This window comes from Theropithecus gelada, chromosome 7a (assembly GCF_003255815.1).
Source record: "Theropithecus gelada isolate Dixy chromosome 7a, Tgel_1.0, whole genome shotgun sequence".
Lineage (NCBI taxonomy): Eukaryota > Metazoa > Chordata > Mammalia > Primates > Cercopithecidae > Theropithecus > Theropithecus gelada.
In genome coordinates, this window is record NC_037674.1 from 39152275 (window position 1) to 39166746 (window position 14472).

The following is a 14472-nucleotide window of genomic DNA, read 5'->3' on the forward strand; positions in this document are numbered from 1 at the left end:
TACCCAAGGTGGTCGGGGACAGCTTGGTTTTATATATTTTAGGGAGACACGAGATATCAATCAATACTTGTAAAATGTCCATTAGTTGAGTCCAGAAAGGCGGGACAACTTGAAGCAGAGGCTTTCAGGTCATAGACACACTGAAAGATTTTCAGATTGGCAATTGGTTGAAAGAATTATTATCTAAAGAAAGAAATGTCTGTGTTACAATAAAGGGTTATGGAGACCAAGGTTTTATCATGCAGATGAGGCCTCCAGGTAGCAGGCTTCAGAGAATAGATTTTAAATGTTTCTTATCAGACTTAAAGAGTCTTGTTCTATCAGTAATTCCAAAAGAGAGGAGGGTATTATGAGGCATATCTGAATCCCCCTTTCCATCATGACTGGAACTAGTTTATCAGGAATGCCCTTGCTGAGAGGAGGGGGGCATTCAGATGGTTAGAGAGCTTAGAATTTTATTTTTGGTTTACAAGACCAAGCTGATTTTCAGAGAAATCTATAGTTTAACCTTAAAGCAAGGATGATAATAACCTTTCCCAAAACTAAACCACCTTCATAAAACTAATGAAAGGCCACAAGGTTAGGATTATGAGAGAGGCCTGAATTCTGCTAAGATGTAGGCATAGTTTCTATCATCCCTTACTGCTCAGGAGTCATATGGCTAGAGGTCACGAGACAGGTATAGCTTCTACCATTCCTTACTGTTCAGGAGTCGTGTGGGCAAGGGTCACAATATTAGTGACTTCCTCAATTACCCTTATAGAGAAAATCATTATTATAGAACCTAAGATTGGTTCTTTTGTGTTATCTTTCAGAATGACTCCACCTGGACTCCTGCCTCAAGACTTAACATCCTGTGGCCCCATCCAGAGGCAGACTCATCACACCAGGACTGTTTTTCACACTCCAGTCATTTTTTTTCTCTGGCCAATCAACATTCCCCATTCCCTAGTCCCCCACCCACCAAATTATCCTTGAAAACCCTAAACTCCAAGCCTTTGGGGAAATATATCAATTTGAATAATAACTCTGTCTCATGCATGGCATGGCCAGCCTCCTGTCAATTAAACTCTTCCTTTACTGCAACGTAGTGGTCTCTGTTAATTGATTTTGTCTGTGCAGCAGGCAGGGAAAACCTGTCAGATTACAAAACTTTTACTGTATACCTACGACATTTCAGAACTTCAACTGAATTATCACAAAAATCCCTAAGATAGTTATTAATAAAATGAAACAATTTTCAAAAAATTAAATAGTATGACAAGATTACACACAAGGTGAATGTCAGAGTCAGGATTTGAATATAAGTTCCCAGATTCTGAAATCCAGTGCTATTTTCACTGCCCCATAGTATCACTCCCTGGAAAAATTAACTCTAAAGGTTGAGTTGATGTGAATGAGAATCAATTGTTAGAACTTGTCAAAACACACATGTCCAAGTCCCCAGCCCCACCCAACCTCACTAAAGCACTTAGAGAAGTGTGACACTACAACCTGTTACTTCTCCCTTCAACCCCAGAATCAGTGCTTTAGGATAAAATTTAATTGAAAATTCTCTCCTTGCTGTAGCTTCCTTATTCAGCTCCTTGACATAACAGCCACTTAAGAAAATCTTACAGGTTCTTAAAACCACCAAGTCATTCCAAGTCTTCAAACCATTGCTTCTATCCTCTTCTCCTTCACTTACTAAAGTCGTTCCTCTTCAATCTTCAAACTTTACAAAAAAAAAAAAAAAAAAACTTTACAGGGCTTTTCAGAACTTGAAAACTAGTGCTTTCTGATTCTCTCTAATAGGATACCTCTGACTTTGAAATACAATTATTTAGGAATGTTACTCGCCTAATAGATAACGCACTCTTCACTGTTAGGGATGGATTCCACCTTATTTTAATTCTCTGCCATACAAGCTAGACCATCATAGTGTTTGTTAAATTAACTAATTAATTACTACTACTTTCTACATTTAAATATTTTTGGCTACCAAAATGGTAACTCATAGATATATTAACATCAGTTTTTTATAAGCCCTAAGCATTTAATGGTTGCATACTATTTCTTACTTCAGTGGATTTATAAATAAAACATTTTACCATCAGGTTTGGGGGGTCCCAATTCCAAACTCAAAGCAAAAAGGGCACAAATAATTTATTTTTTAAAAAAGAAGACTTTTTTAAAGCATCATCTCTGAGCTTACTTTTTAAGATACGTTTCAGAAATAGGTCATAATTGCACATTTAATTTTCAGACAAGTTAACTTCAAATCAGTCAATGACATGGAGTTGTTCAACAAAATTATAAACTCTGTAGCTTAGCAGAGACACCTTCTTCTGCCTATCTCTTTCCTCAGCTCAGTTCTGATGCTTAAGGCTTTAACAAAAAGTAGCTATTGGCCAGGCACAGTGGCTCACATCTGTAATCACAGCATTTTGGGAGGCTGAGGTAGAAGTATCAGTTGAGCCCAGGACTTTGAGACCAGCTTGGGAAATATGGTAAAATCCTGTCTCTCCAAAAATTAAAAAATTAGCCAGGCATGGTGGCTTGCACCTGTAGTCCCAGCTACTCAGGAGGCTGAGGTGGGAGGATCACTTGAGCCCAGGAGGTCAAGGCTGCAGTGAGCTATGATCATGCCACTGCACTCTAGCCTGGGTGACGGAGCAAGACTCTGTCTCTAAAAAAAAAAAAGAAAAGAAAAGAAAAACAAAAATACAAATATTGATCCTTTCTGCCAGTATCCAAAGGAGGCAATGATCTACAAAACTTCGGGAAGAAAATTATGATCTCCATGAGTAGTAGTGGAGATCAGTTATTAAGGAACTAGGCTTTGAAAGCAAAGAAAAATATGGAATTTGAGGAAAAGACAGAAGATGGAAGATGATGGGACAATAAAATGCCAAAAACTAATGGTAAACACTTAACAAGGATAGCTGCAAGCAAAACTAAAATTGCAGAGAACCCAGAAAGGGGGTCAGAGAAATTCTGTGAGCAGGTTTCAGGAGCCATTCCTAAATCAGACTCAAGATACTCTAAAACATGGCCAGGTGCAGTGGCTACCATCCATAATCCCAGCATTTTGGGAGGATCATTTGAGGCTAGGAGTTTGAGACCAGCCTGATGCTGCACAACAGTGTGAAACTCCATCTCTACAGAAAAAAATATATTTTTAATTAGCCAGATGTGGTGGTATGGGCCTGCAGTCCTAGCTACTGGGGAGCTGAGGCAGGAGGATCCCTTAAGCCCCAGGAGGTCAAGGCTACACTGAGCTATGATCGTGCCACTGCATTTCAGCCTGGGTGACAGTGAGACCTTGTCTCTTAAGAGAAAAAAAAAAAAAAAGAAGAAGAAGAAGAAGAAGAAAGAAACCGGGGTATGGGGAAATATTCTCTCCACTGATGCATTTGTTAACATTTTTCTGTAATAAAAAGTTATAAAGTCTATTTCAAAGGGGAAAAGAGTTCAAAATTTTTCTGAATAGGTTTACTCTAAAGAACAAAATCTCTCCTCTGACAAGAAGGCCAAGAACTGACCTCTCCCCTTGCTCTCTCTTCTATAGACGCCTGAGATCCTTAACTCCTGGAAGGCGCTATGCTCCTTTGTATTTCAGGAACTTTGCACAGGTAGTTCTCTCTATTTAGAGCCTGCCTTCTCCATTCCACCCTCTTTCACCCAGTTAATGTTTAATCACAAGATATCAGTTTAAATAGTACCATGCCAGAGATATTAATTAGGTACTCAGTAACAGTATCACTAGTTGAATTAAACGTCTCTTCCTCTGGGAAGGTATCCCTGGCTGTATCCATGTGAGATTAGGTCTCTCCCAAAATGTTCACACAGCATCCAGTACTTTACCTTCATAGCAGCACCTTGCATGGTTTGCAATTACATATAATTTGTGCAATTTGTTTAATGTTCATTTGTGGCATAAGAAATATGCATTTGGTGTTTGTAATTTCCTTTGTGATAGGAGAAAAGGAGCATCTTTTGTTATTCATAACAAGCCCCTTTCAACCATACCTGAGTTTATGCTAATGAGGTGACTCTTAGTGGGCCCCTAGATAGCTTCAGGATGAAGGCTGGTCGCCAGAGAAACCAACCAAGTGATAAAAGGGATGGAACTTTCAGTTCCGCCACCAGACCTCAAGGGAGAGGAAAAGGGGTGGAGATCAAGTTAATTATCAATGGCCAATGATTTAATCAATCAAGCCTATGTAATGGAGCTTCCGAAAACACCCCTAGACAGGGTTCGGAAAGCTTTCAGGTTGATGAACACATCAAGATGCTGGGAGGGTGACATGTCAGGAAAAGGCATAGAAACTCCAAGCCTCTACCCTTGTATCTTGCCCTACGCATCTCTCCCATTTGGTTTTTCCTGAGTTGTATCATTTATAATAAACCAGTCATTGTAAATAGGATGTTTCCCTGCGTTCTGTGAGCCATTCTAGCAAATTACTCAAAGGTGAGGGGGTAGGTGTAGCTACTTGCCCCTGTTTGTAGGCAAGTCAGAAAAAAATTAGCTGGGTGCAACTGGCATCTGAAGTACTGGTAGTCTTGTGGGACTGAGCCCTTAAACCTGTGGAGTCTGATGCTAACTCTAGATAGTGTCAGAATGGAAATGAACTGCAGGTTCATTTCCAGGTACAGTTGGTATCTGGAAAGTTGAAGAACTGATTGGTGTGAGTAAAAACTCACGGACGTGTTGTCAGAAGTGCCGTGAGTAAAAACAGCAAAGACTATCTCTCACACTAGTCTATAAAGACTATGAGGGCAGAGGCAGTGTCGATTTTGCTTATATCCCTAGTGTTTATTAGCATAGGTAAAGCATAGAGGGAGCTCAACAAATATTTCCTGAATTAAGCTGAGCAATCTGAATCCAGGTAGTCCATTACGCGTATTGAATATAAGTTAATCTCACATATTATCTTACTCTGAACTAACCTAATGTGAGCAAGTCCAAGTGTGGTGGTACCACAGTGGATATATCCTAGGGATTCTATCTGTAGTCCACTTCAGTCTCTTCCTCTTAATGTACATACATTTTTGGATCCCAGCAACTCCCCAAGGCTTTTACCTATCTCATATGCTAATGACTCCAGTCGAAACCTCTCCTGAGCTCCAGACCTGGACATCCACTGCCAGCATGACATACCCACTCAGATGTACCAAAGGAATCTCAAACATATCATGTTTAAAACTGAACTCTCGACATCTACCATCCCATGCCTCTCCCCATACACAGTGCTTAGAGAATCATAAGAGAAAGTGTCAATAAAGACTTCTCAAGGGCATTTCTGAAAGTGCAGGAGGAAGAGCCCATTTGCAAAGTTCTATAACTGAAACTTAAATGTACACTGTGGTCCAGGTCTCCCCACTCCTGTCACATGTACTTCTAGAAGGCTTCATTAGGCTGAATGATTGATGTTGGCACTCGTATTCATTAACCACACAAATTATCAATGGTTAGCTGTGCAAAATTAAACTCCTGATAAAAAAGAAAAAAACTTTTTCATTGTTATTATTGCTATTTAAGAAAGTACACTTAGAAAAGGAAAAGATTTAATGAGTTCGCTGGCAAATTGTTTTTGCTACATCAATAATAAGAACCAGTCAAATAAACCTAGAAACAGATGTGCCTATTCAGTGAGTAAAGAACTACAGACAAAATCAAATCAAACTAATGGGTTTTCACTTGTATTCTAGAACCACCAGTTCACAATCCTGATGAACCAGCTAAATACTGACAAAGGAAAACTGCAGTTTTGTTTTGTTTATTAATTTACAGTAAAAATTTATACCACTAAAAGCCAATTGTTCTTTTTTCCACTCCTGGTGCAATGCACAAATCCAAACTGATACACATACATAAATTACCAAAATTCATCAATGAAAAGGTTAGAAAACTACTAAGGAACTGGGGAAAAAACCAATCAGCACTACAACTATCTTTCTAAAACTGAAATAAACAAGTTACTGAAAGTAAGTTTAAGTTCCTATAAGTGAGTTTACCGAATTCTGAAGTTTTTAGCATTCTCTAGGTGAACAAAGCAATCATAGAAGTTAACATTCACTGAAGCACTTCCTATGTGGCAGAAAATACATGTATTATTTACTCTTGAGAGCAACTCAATAAAATAGGGGCTGGGTGCAGTGGCTCATGCCTGTAATCCCAACACTTTGGGAGGCCAAGATGGGAGGCTCACTTGAGCCCAGGAGTTTGAGACTGGTCTGGGCGACATAATGAAACCCCATCTCTACAAAATATAATTAGCCAGGCATGGTGGTGCACCCCTATAGTCTCAGCTACTTGGGAGGCTGAGGTGGGAGGATTGCTTAAGCATAGGAGGTAGAGGCTGCAGTGAGCCATAATTGTGCCCCTGGGCAACAAAGTGAGCAACCCTGTCTCAAAATATAAAACAAAATTTAAATTTAAAAAAATTAATAAAAAGAAAAAAGTACTTGTATTATCCCCATTTTCCAGGAAAGGAAATGGAGGTACACGGAGGCTAAATAGTTTGACCAAGGTCACAGTGCCAGTAATTGATAGAGAAGGATTCAAACCAGACTAGTCTGCCGGGTAACCCCTTAACCACTAAATTATGCTGCTTCTTATCAACATCGTGGTGTATATCATGCTTTTTTTTTTTTTTTGGAGACAGGGTCTGCTTCTGACGCTCAGGCTGAGGGGCAGTGACACAATCATAATTCACTGAAGCTTTGAACTGCTGGGCTCAAGCTGTCCTCCCACCTCTGCCTCCCAAAGTGCTAGGATTATAGGCATGAGCCAACACGCCCAGCCCCACACTAACTTTTTAAAAATTAAAACCTCAGAAGGTTTTAATGAACCAACTGCCAATTCAGTTCCTTCTTAAAAGTCTTGTTGCTGTGACAAAATACGTCCCTCCTAACCACTCTTTCAAGATTATTAAATGATCTCAATTGGGTAACAAAAAAAACAAAGCAAAACACTTTTCACAGTCTTCATAGAAACTTGCAAGGCAGAAAAGCAATGGACTGAGAAGAGCAAAACAATTCTAATTGATAGAGAAAACATTAAAGATGTATATTATCTGACTTTAAAGCTTATTATTAACATAAAACTAGTAACTAGCAATCAAGACACGGTATTGACAAGAAGATAGTGGTACTTTCATCAAGCTAGATCAACAGAATAGAACTGAGGGTACAGAAATAGACCCACATATATATGGCCAACTGATGCTTATCTAAGGTGTCAAGGCAGTTTAATAGGGAAAGGATAATCTTTTCAACAAAAGGTGCTGGACCAACTGAATATGCAAACAGGAAAAATAAACCTTGACCCTAATTTCATACCATATACAAAAATCAACTTGAACTGATTCACAGACCTAAACTTAAGAGCTAAAACTAAAAAATCTCTAGAAGAAAACATAGGAGAAAATCTTAGCAATCCTGGGTAAGATTTCTTAAATAGCATACAAAAAATTGATAAGCTAGACCTGATCTAAATTAAAAACTTTTGTCTTTCAAAAAGCATTGCTGGCCGGGCACAGTGGCTCATGCCTGTAATCCCAACACTTTGGGAGGCTGAGGCAGGTGGATCATCTGAGGTCAGGAGTTCTAAACCAGCCTGGCCAACATGGTGAAACCCCTGTCTCTACTAAAAATACAAAAAATTAGCTGGGCATGGTGGCCGGCGCCTGTAATCCCAGCTACTTGGGAGGCTGAGGCAGGAGAATCATGTGAACCCAGGAGGTGGAAGTTGCAGTGAGTCGAGATCGTGCCATTGCACTCCAGGCTGGGCAACAAGAGCAAAACTCTGTCTCAAAAAAAAAAAAAAAGGCACTGTTAAAATGAAAAGGCTTAGATATGATGAACACATACATAAATAAAATGAAACGGCAAGCCCCAAGATGAAAGAAAATATTTTGTAAAACATATCCAGTGAGACTTGTATCAAGAATATATATAAAAACAACCCTTACAACTCAATAAGAAAACTCAATTTTTTAAATGAGCAAAATATCTGAACAGACACTTCACCAAAGATATATAAACAGCCAAATAAGCACATGAAAAGATGTTCAACGCCATTAGTCAGTAGTGAAATGGAAATTAAAACCACAACAAGACACTATTACAAATTCAATAAATGGCTTAATTTAAAGATACAGATAATACTAGGTACTGGTGAGGATGTCACCACCAGTGTGTAGAACTCTCATACACTGCTGGTAGAAATGTGATGTGGGAAACTGCTACCACATATGCAACAATTCTACTCCTTAGGTATTTGCCCAGAAAAATGAGAACACATGATTACATAAAGACCTGGTCATGAGTATTTATAGCATCTTTATTCATAATAGCCAAAAACTGGAAACTCAACTGTCCATCATCTGATGAATGAATAGGTACACATCACAATATATGCATACGATGGCAAACTACTCAATAACAAAAAGGAATGAACTACTGACTTTGCTTATTCATTATAAGCAAAATGAATAAGCATTATTATTCATTATTTGGAGATTCAACATGGATGAATCTCAAAAGCATATGCTAAGCAAAATAAGCCAGACATAAAGACTACATAACTATGGTTCTAGCTACATGAAATTCTAGAGTAAAAACCACAGTGATAAGAAGCACATCCAGTTGTTGCTAGTGGCTAAGGAACAGGTGGAGAAGATTACAGCCAAGAGGTAAAAGAGAACTTTCTGGATATGATGAAAAGAGACTATATCACGATTGTGGTGGTAGTTACATAATTGTATTGACATTCATCAAACTGTTGACTTAAAATGGTGAATTTACTGTGTGTTAACTATACCTCATCAAAGCTGACCAAAAACAAACAAAAGGTCAGACACTATGGCTGATGCCTGTAATCCCAGCACTTTTGGAGGCTGAGGCAGCAGGACTGCTTGAGGCCAGGAGTTCAAGACCACCCTGGGCAACACAGGGAGACCCCATTTCTACAAAAAATAAGTTAGCCATGTATAGTGGTATGCTTCTGTGGTCCTAGGTACTTGGGAAGCTGAGGCAGGAGGATTGCCTGAGCTTGGGAGGTCAAAGCTGCAGTGAGCCATGATCATGTCACTGCACTCCACATCCAGCCTAGGCAACAGAGCAAGACCCTGTCTCAAAACAAACAAACAAAAAAAAACAAAACCCAATTACTTGCAGGCCCTGCCTCTTGTCCACCCAATGCTGGTATTCCCAAAAGTTCTAGAACCTCCTTTTTCTTCTCAGTATATTTGTTTTCTTAACATCAACCACTTCCTGTTCTTTGCTAAAGCTTAACTCATCATCACTACAGATACCTCCCAAATCACCTCTGATGAGCATTTCTGCAGAACACAAGCAGTTTTTGTTTTTTGTTTTTTGTTTTGTTTTTGCTTTGAGCTAGAGTCTTACTCTGTTGCCCAGGCTGGAGTGCAGCTGCTATTCACGGGTACAGTCATAGCTCAGTGCACCCTCAAGCTCCTAGGCTCAAGCAATCTTTCCACCTCACCTACGTAATCTTTACCTGTCAAAATCCACACTTCTCCTTCAAAGGCCTATCTCAAAGGTGACTTCTTCCATGAAGCTTTTCATGTTGAAATCACCCTACGCTCACCAACACAGATTTAATCACTTTCTCCTCTAACTCTCTTTTGCTTACACATATGTACATTTATCATATTCTGCCTGGTTTGTTATTATTCGTGTACCTGTCTTCATCACTACTGCTCCATCCACCCCACAACCAGACTCATGCTATGAAAGGCTGGTACTCTGCCCTACTCTTTTATCCCTTTCAGCCACTGGCACCCCAGCTTTCTCACTGCAAGGGCTCAGAACACTGTGGAAGAGGAATTAATTCTGATCTAACAAGTCTACAGAGAAATAACAAAATAAGCTACGGTGGGGGCTATAAGGATAAATCAGATAATAGATTGTATTCTGCCTTTGTTGTTGTAAGTTGGAACTCTGCCTAGAGAGAGATTCCCCCCACCCCCTCTGAGATGGAGTCTTGCTCTGTCACACAGGCTGGAGTGCAGTGGTGTGATCTCAGCTCACTCTTGGGTTCAAGTAATTCTCCTGCCTCAGCCTCCCTAACAGCTGGGATCACAGGCATACGCCACCGTGCCCAGCTAATTTTTATATTTTTAGTAGAGACAGGGTTTCACCATGTTGGCCAGACTGGTCTCAAACTCCTGACCTTGTGATCCACCCACCTCGGCCTCCCAAAGTGCTGGGATTACAGGCGTGAGCCACTGCACCTGGCCTGAGTGATTTTTTTAAGGCTCAAAATCCACTAAACCAAATCTTCCTCCAAGAGCATTTTCATTATAACACTCCCCTACTTTATACATTTGCAATAATTTAAAATGGGTGCCGGACTAGGCATTCTCTATTTGCCCCCAACCTCCTCAAATCAAGCCTATTCTCTACCCTTCCAAGCTTTGCTTTGCACCCTTTGAGGCTGACCTCTGGGATTACACTGCCCAAGTTTTCTTCTTACTTCCAGTTGCACTGGGCCATTGAGAGGCACACATAGAGGAAATGGGAGGATGAGAAGTAAAAGAAATTGGGAGTTTTATTTCTCTAGCTCCCTTCCCACCTCACAAAGCCATTTCCTCTAGGGCTACAGGTCCTGACCACAAGCTTGGCTTCCATTGCTCCAGCTCTCATCAGACTTAAAAGTATATTAACGGCTTCCCAATAGTGTTAGGCCTTGGCAACATGACAATACTCTGTTGCTCTCCTTAACCCTATCCAAATCTCTACAACTAGTACATTTATTTCCTGCCAGGACCCTCAGTGATATAGATAGCTCCCCAGGCTTAAAATCACTTAGTCTGCTTAAGGCTCACAATCAACTGTCCCCACCAACCTAATAAATTTTACCACCCCATGCTCCCCAACTGTCCCTGCTCTAGTCAGGTAGGAATTCCTACCAATCCCTACATCACTCAGTTGAGATATGTTCACTCCTATCTTTGTGCCTTTACTCATGCTGTTGTCCTCTGTAATGCCCACACCTTCCTTTCCACTTATATTTTCTACAGTTACTAATTCAAATCCTACCTCCCCCGCCCCCTGCCCAAATTAATCCTGCTTGAACAATCTTAACCCTCAATTATCTTTCTCATCTTGGAATTTCTGTATCTGTCACAAGGAACTACTTTGAAAACTATGAAAATAAATATTAGCTATTGCCCTATATGGTCTCTAATTGTTCATCATATATCCCCTTAAAGGTAAGTAACATCAGTTATTTTAAGTTTCTTCTTTTGTATTCCTTTATAGAAGTTTAGCATAGCATTATAGTAACTCTAGTTCACAAAAAAAAATACATCACTACAATGTTCTAGTACAAAAAGTTTGTGACAAGCAGCTATAAGCAAATTTATTATGTTTTTAATGATTTTGTTTTCAATGTAATGATTCTGAAGAATGGCTGCTATCAAACTTGGGTGTTTCTTTTTTAGAACATCAATGTACTTTTTTTTCCCTCAGAAACAGGGTCTTGCTCTGTTGCCTAGATTAGACTGCAGTGGCACAATCATAGCTCACTGGAGCCTTGAACTCCTGGGCCCAAGTGATCCTCCTGCCTCAGCATCCTGAGTAGCTAGGACTACAAGCATATGCTACCACTCAGCTAATTTTTTTCTTTTTTTCCAGAGACAAGGTCTCACTATGTTGCCAAGGCTGGTCTCAAATTCCTGGCCTCAAGCAATCCTCCTGTCCCAGCTTCCCAAAGTGCTGGAATTACAGGCACGAGCCACTGTACACTGCTCACCAATGCACTTCTTAATGAAAGAATCTTTGGGAAAAAAAAAAAAAGAGTAAAGTAAGTTATCCATTTGTCAAGTTCAACAGTCTATTATAGATACAATTAATCCAGAAATGCAAACAGAAATATCAGCACATGCAAATACCTTAATTTGCAGCTGACCAGTGGCCATGAAGCAGACACTACATGTCAACAGAAGTATACTTTCTAGAGCAGTGAAGATCCTGAGGGTCCTTATCATATTGTCTATAGAAAAAAAGTCACCTCCCACTTCTTTAGAACTATAAATCTGTTAGCAACTATAAAGGAAAGCCTACATCATGACAATCAACATTTTTAGTAAATTTATCCTCACAGAACTCCCAATGTTATATCCAATTGATACTTCAAGAACTCATTCTTACGCCCTCCCTAAATAAAAAATGAAGAAACAGCAAAAATATCAGAAGTAGGTACTCTGGCTAGCTCCTCAAATAGTCACAGAATACTTATATATGAGTATGATTTTAAGGAGAAAAAATAAAATTCAAAAGATTATCTGAAAGAGTTAATGGTATCAAAAGAAATATGGAAGGAGGACGAAGACACAATAGTATCAACCACTGACTGGCTTCAAAGTTACCTTTAACCTCTTTATCAAAAAATAAACAAAAATAAAGGCATGAACCCCCAGTATATTCTAATGAACCAAGGGTCAGTCCTATTTGTGCATTTTTCTAAATCTGCAATTACGTGTTAATTTTAATAGAGGTATTCTGACTTACCACTACAAAGATCTTAACAAGAATGTGCAAAATTTATCCATAATAAATTCCACTGTATACAAAGCAGTGCTCCTAAAAGACTCAGAACCTCAAAGCATATAAAGATATATAAGCAATTACAATACAACATGGTAATGTTCCCATAACAAGGCTACACATCAGGAGCTGTCAATAACACCAAGACAATGAAGGGAAAGAATGGCTACCACACAACAGACCAATCCTGGGCCACTGCAAAAGTTGAGTTGAGAAATATAGGCCTAAAATAAAAGAGCAACAATATATTGAGCTTGTAAGGAGATGAATTTTAAGGACATTTAGAAGGTATACTCAGTGGGACTAGGCTCAGTCAACATTTTCATAGTGTAGTTTTAATCAAGAAACAAAGTACTGTTTAAACTAAGAAATACCCTATTCATCGCAGCCTTGTTCAGAATAGCAAAAAAAAAAAAAAAAAGTAATAAAAGCAATGAAAAGGGGAAATGATGTTTTTTGTTTTTTGCTTTTTAAAAAAAGAGATAAGTCTCATCACTATGTTGCCCAGACTGGTCTCGAACCCCTGGGTTCAAGCAGTCCTCCTGCCTCAGACTCCCAAAGCGCTGTGATTACAGGTGTGAGCTACTGCACCCAGCCAGGAAACGATCTAAAGTCCACAAACAATAAACTGATTAAATAAATTATAAACTAGAATTCAAGGCAATCATTAAAATGAATGAGGAAGATCTACAATTATTTGGAATGTATTAAGTTGTAAAATGATAACTATGATATACTAAGTTAAAAATACATTAAGATGCAGACCAAGCGCCCACATCAAGGCATATATACAAAAGAATTAAAAGTAGAGACTCAAACAGATATTTGTACACCAATGTTAATAGCAGCATTATTCACAATAATCAAAAGGCAGAAATAGACCAACTGTCCGTCAACGGATGAATGGATAAACAAAATATGGTATATATGCATACACTGAAACAGTACTCAGCCATAAAAAGAAATGAAATTTTGATATATACTATGAGTAGATCTTTAAACTATTATGTTTCATGAAATAAACCATTTGTGTAAAAATAAAAAAAAGAAGGGCTATATAGATGAATGCATTACTAGAGTGGTCGAAAATCTCTGGAAGACACATAAGAAACCAATGACAGTTAACTCTGGGAAAAACTAGGAAAATGAAGATACAGTATGAATGAATGAAAGGGAGCTATATCTTTTGCTACAAACTTTTTTATACTACGTAAGTTTCTTATCATTTGTATATATTGCTTAATTTTTTTTTTAATTTAAAAAAAAGGGCAAGGATAGTTTTCCATGGATGCTAAAACCAGTGGAAAAGGGCTGTAGGAGAGATAATTTTCACATGATCTCAAAATACCACTGCCTAATTGCCTATTAATTACAAAGGGGAAAAAAGCGTACATTTGCAAAGAAATAATCTGGCAATAGTTACCACCTTAAACAAGCAATCAAACTTAGTGTCACCTATAAAGAAGGAAAATGGCATTAAGTGCCTCCTGAGGTGATTTAAGGAGTACGTAACATCACCTACATAGTGTTAATGAAGTAAATGTTTAACTTGAATATATAATATTAAAAAACCAAGAGGCAAATTCACATGGTAGGACATTGTATAAGACAACTGGCCGGCCGGGCGCGGTGGCTCAAGCCTGTAATCCCAGCACTTTGGGAGGCCGAGGCGGGTGGATCACAAGGTCAGGAGATTGAGACTATCCTGGCTAACATGGTGAAACCCCGTCTCTACTAAAAATACAAAAAACTAGCCGGGCGCGGTAGCGGGCGCCTGTAGTCCCAGCTACTTGGGAGGCTGAGGCGGGAGAATGGCGTGAACCCGGGGGGCGGAGCTTGCAGTGAGCCGAGATCGCGCCACTGCACTCCAGCCTGGGAGCACAGCGAGACTCCGTCTCAAAAAAAAAAAAA

At 39.2% G+C, this 14472-nt stretch overlaps 1 protein-coding gene across 1 annotated transcript in view; it reads right to left on the reverse strand.

Annotated features, from left to right (window-relative positions):
- The window catches only part of HERC1 (HECT and RLD domain containing E3 ubiquitin protein ligase family member 1), a 234989-nt gene that overhangs the window by 202701 nt on the left and 17816 nt on the right, over nucleotides 1–14472 (reverse strand). Inside the window, exon 2 of the mRNA XM_025389546.1 lies at nucleotides 14202–14292. The gene's annotated coding sequence lies outside the window, so the exon portion shown is untranslated. The remainder of the gene's footprint in view (nucleotides 1–14201; nucleotides 14293–14472) is intronic.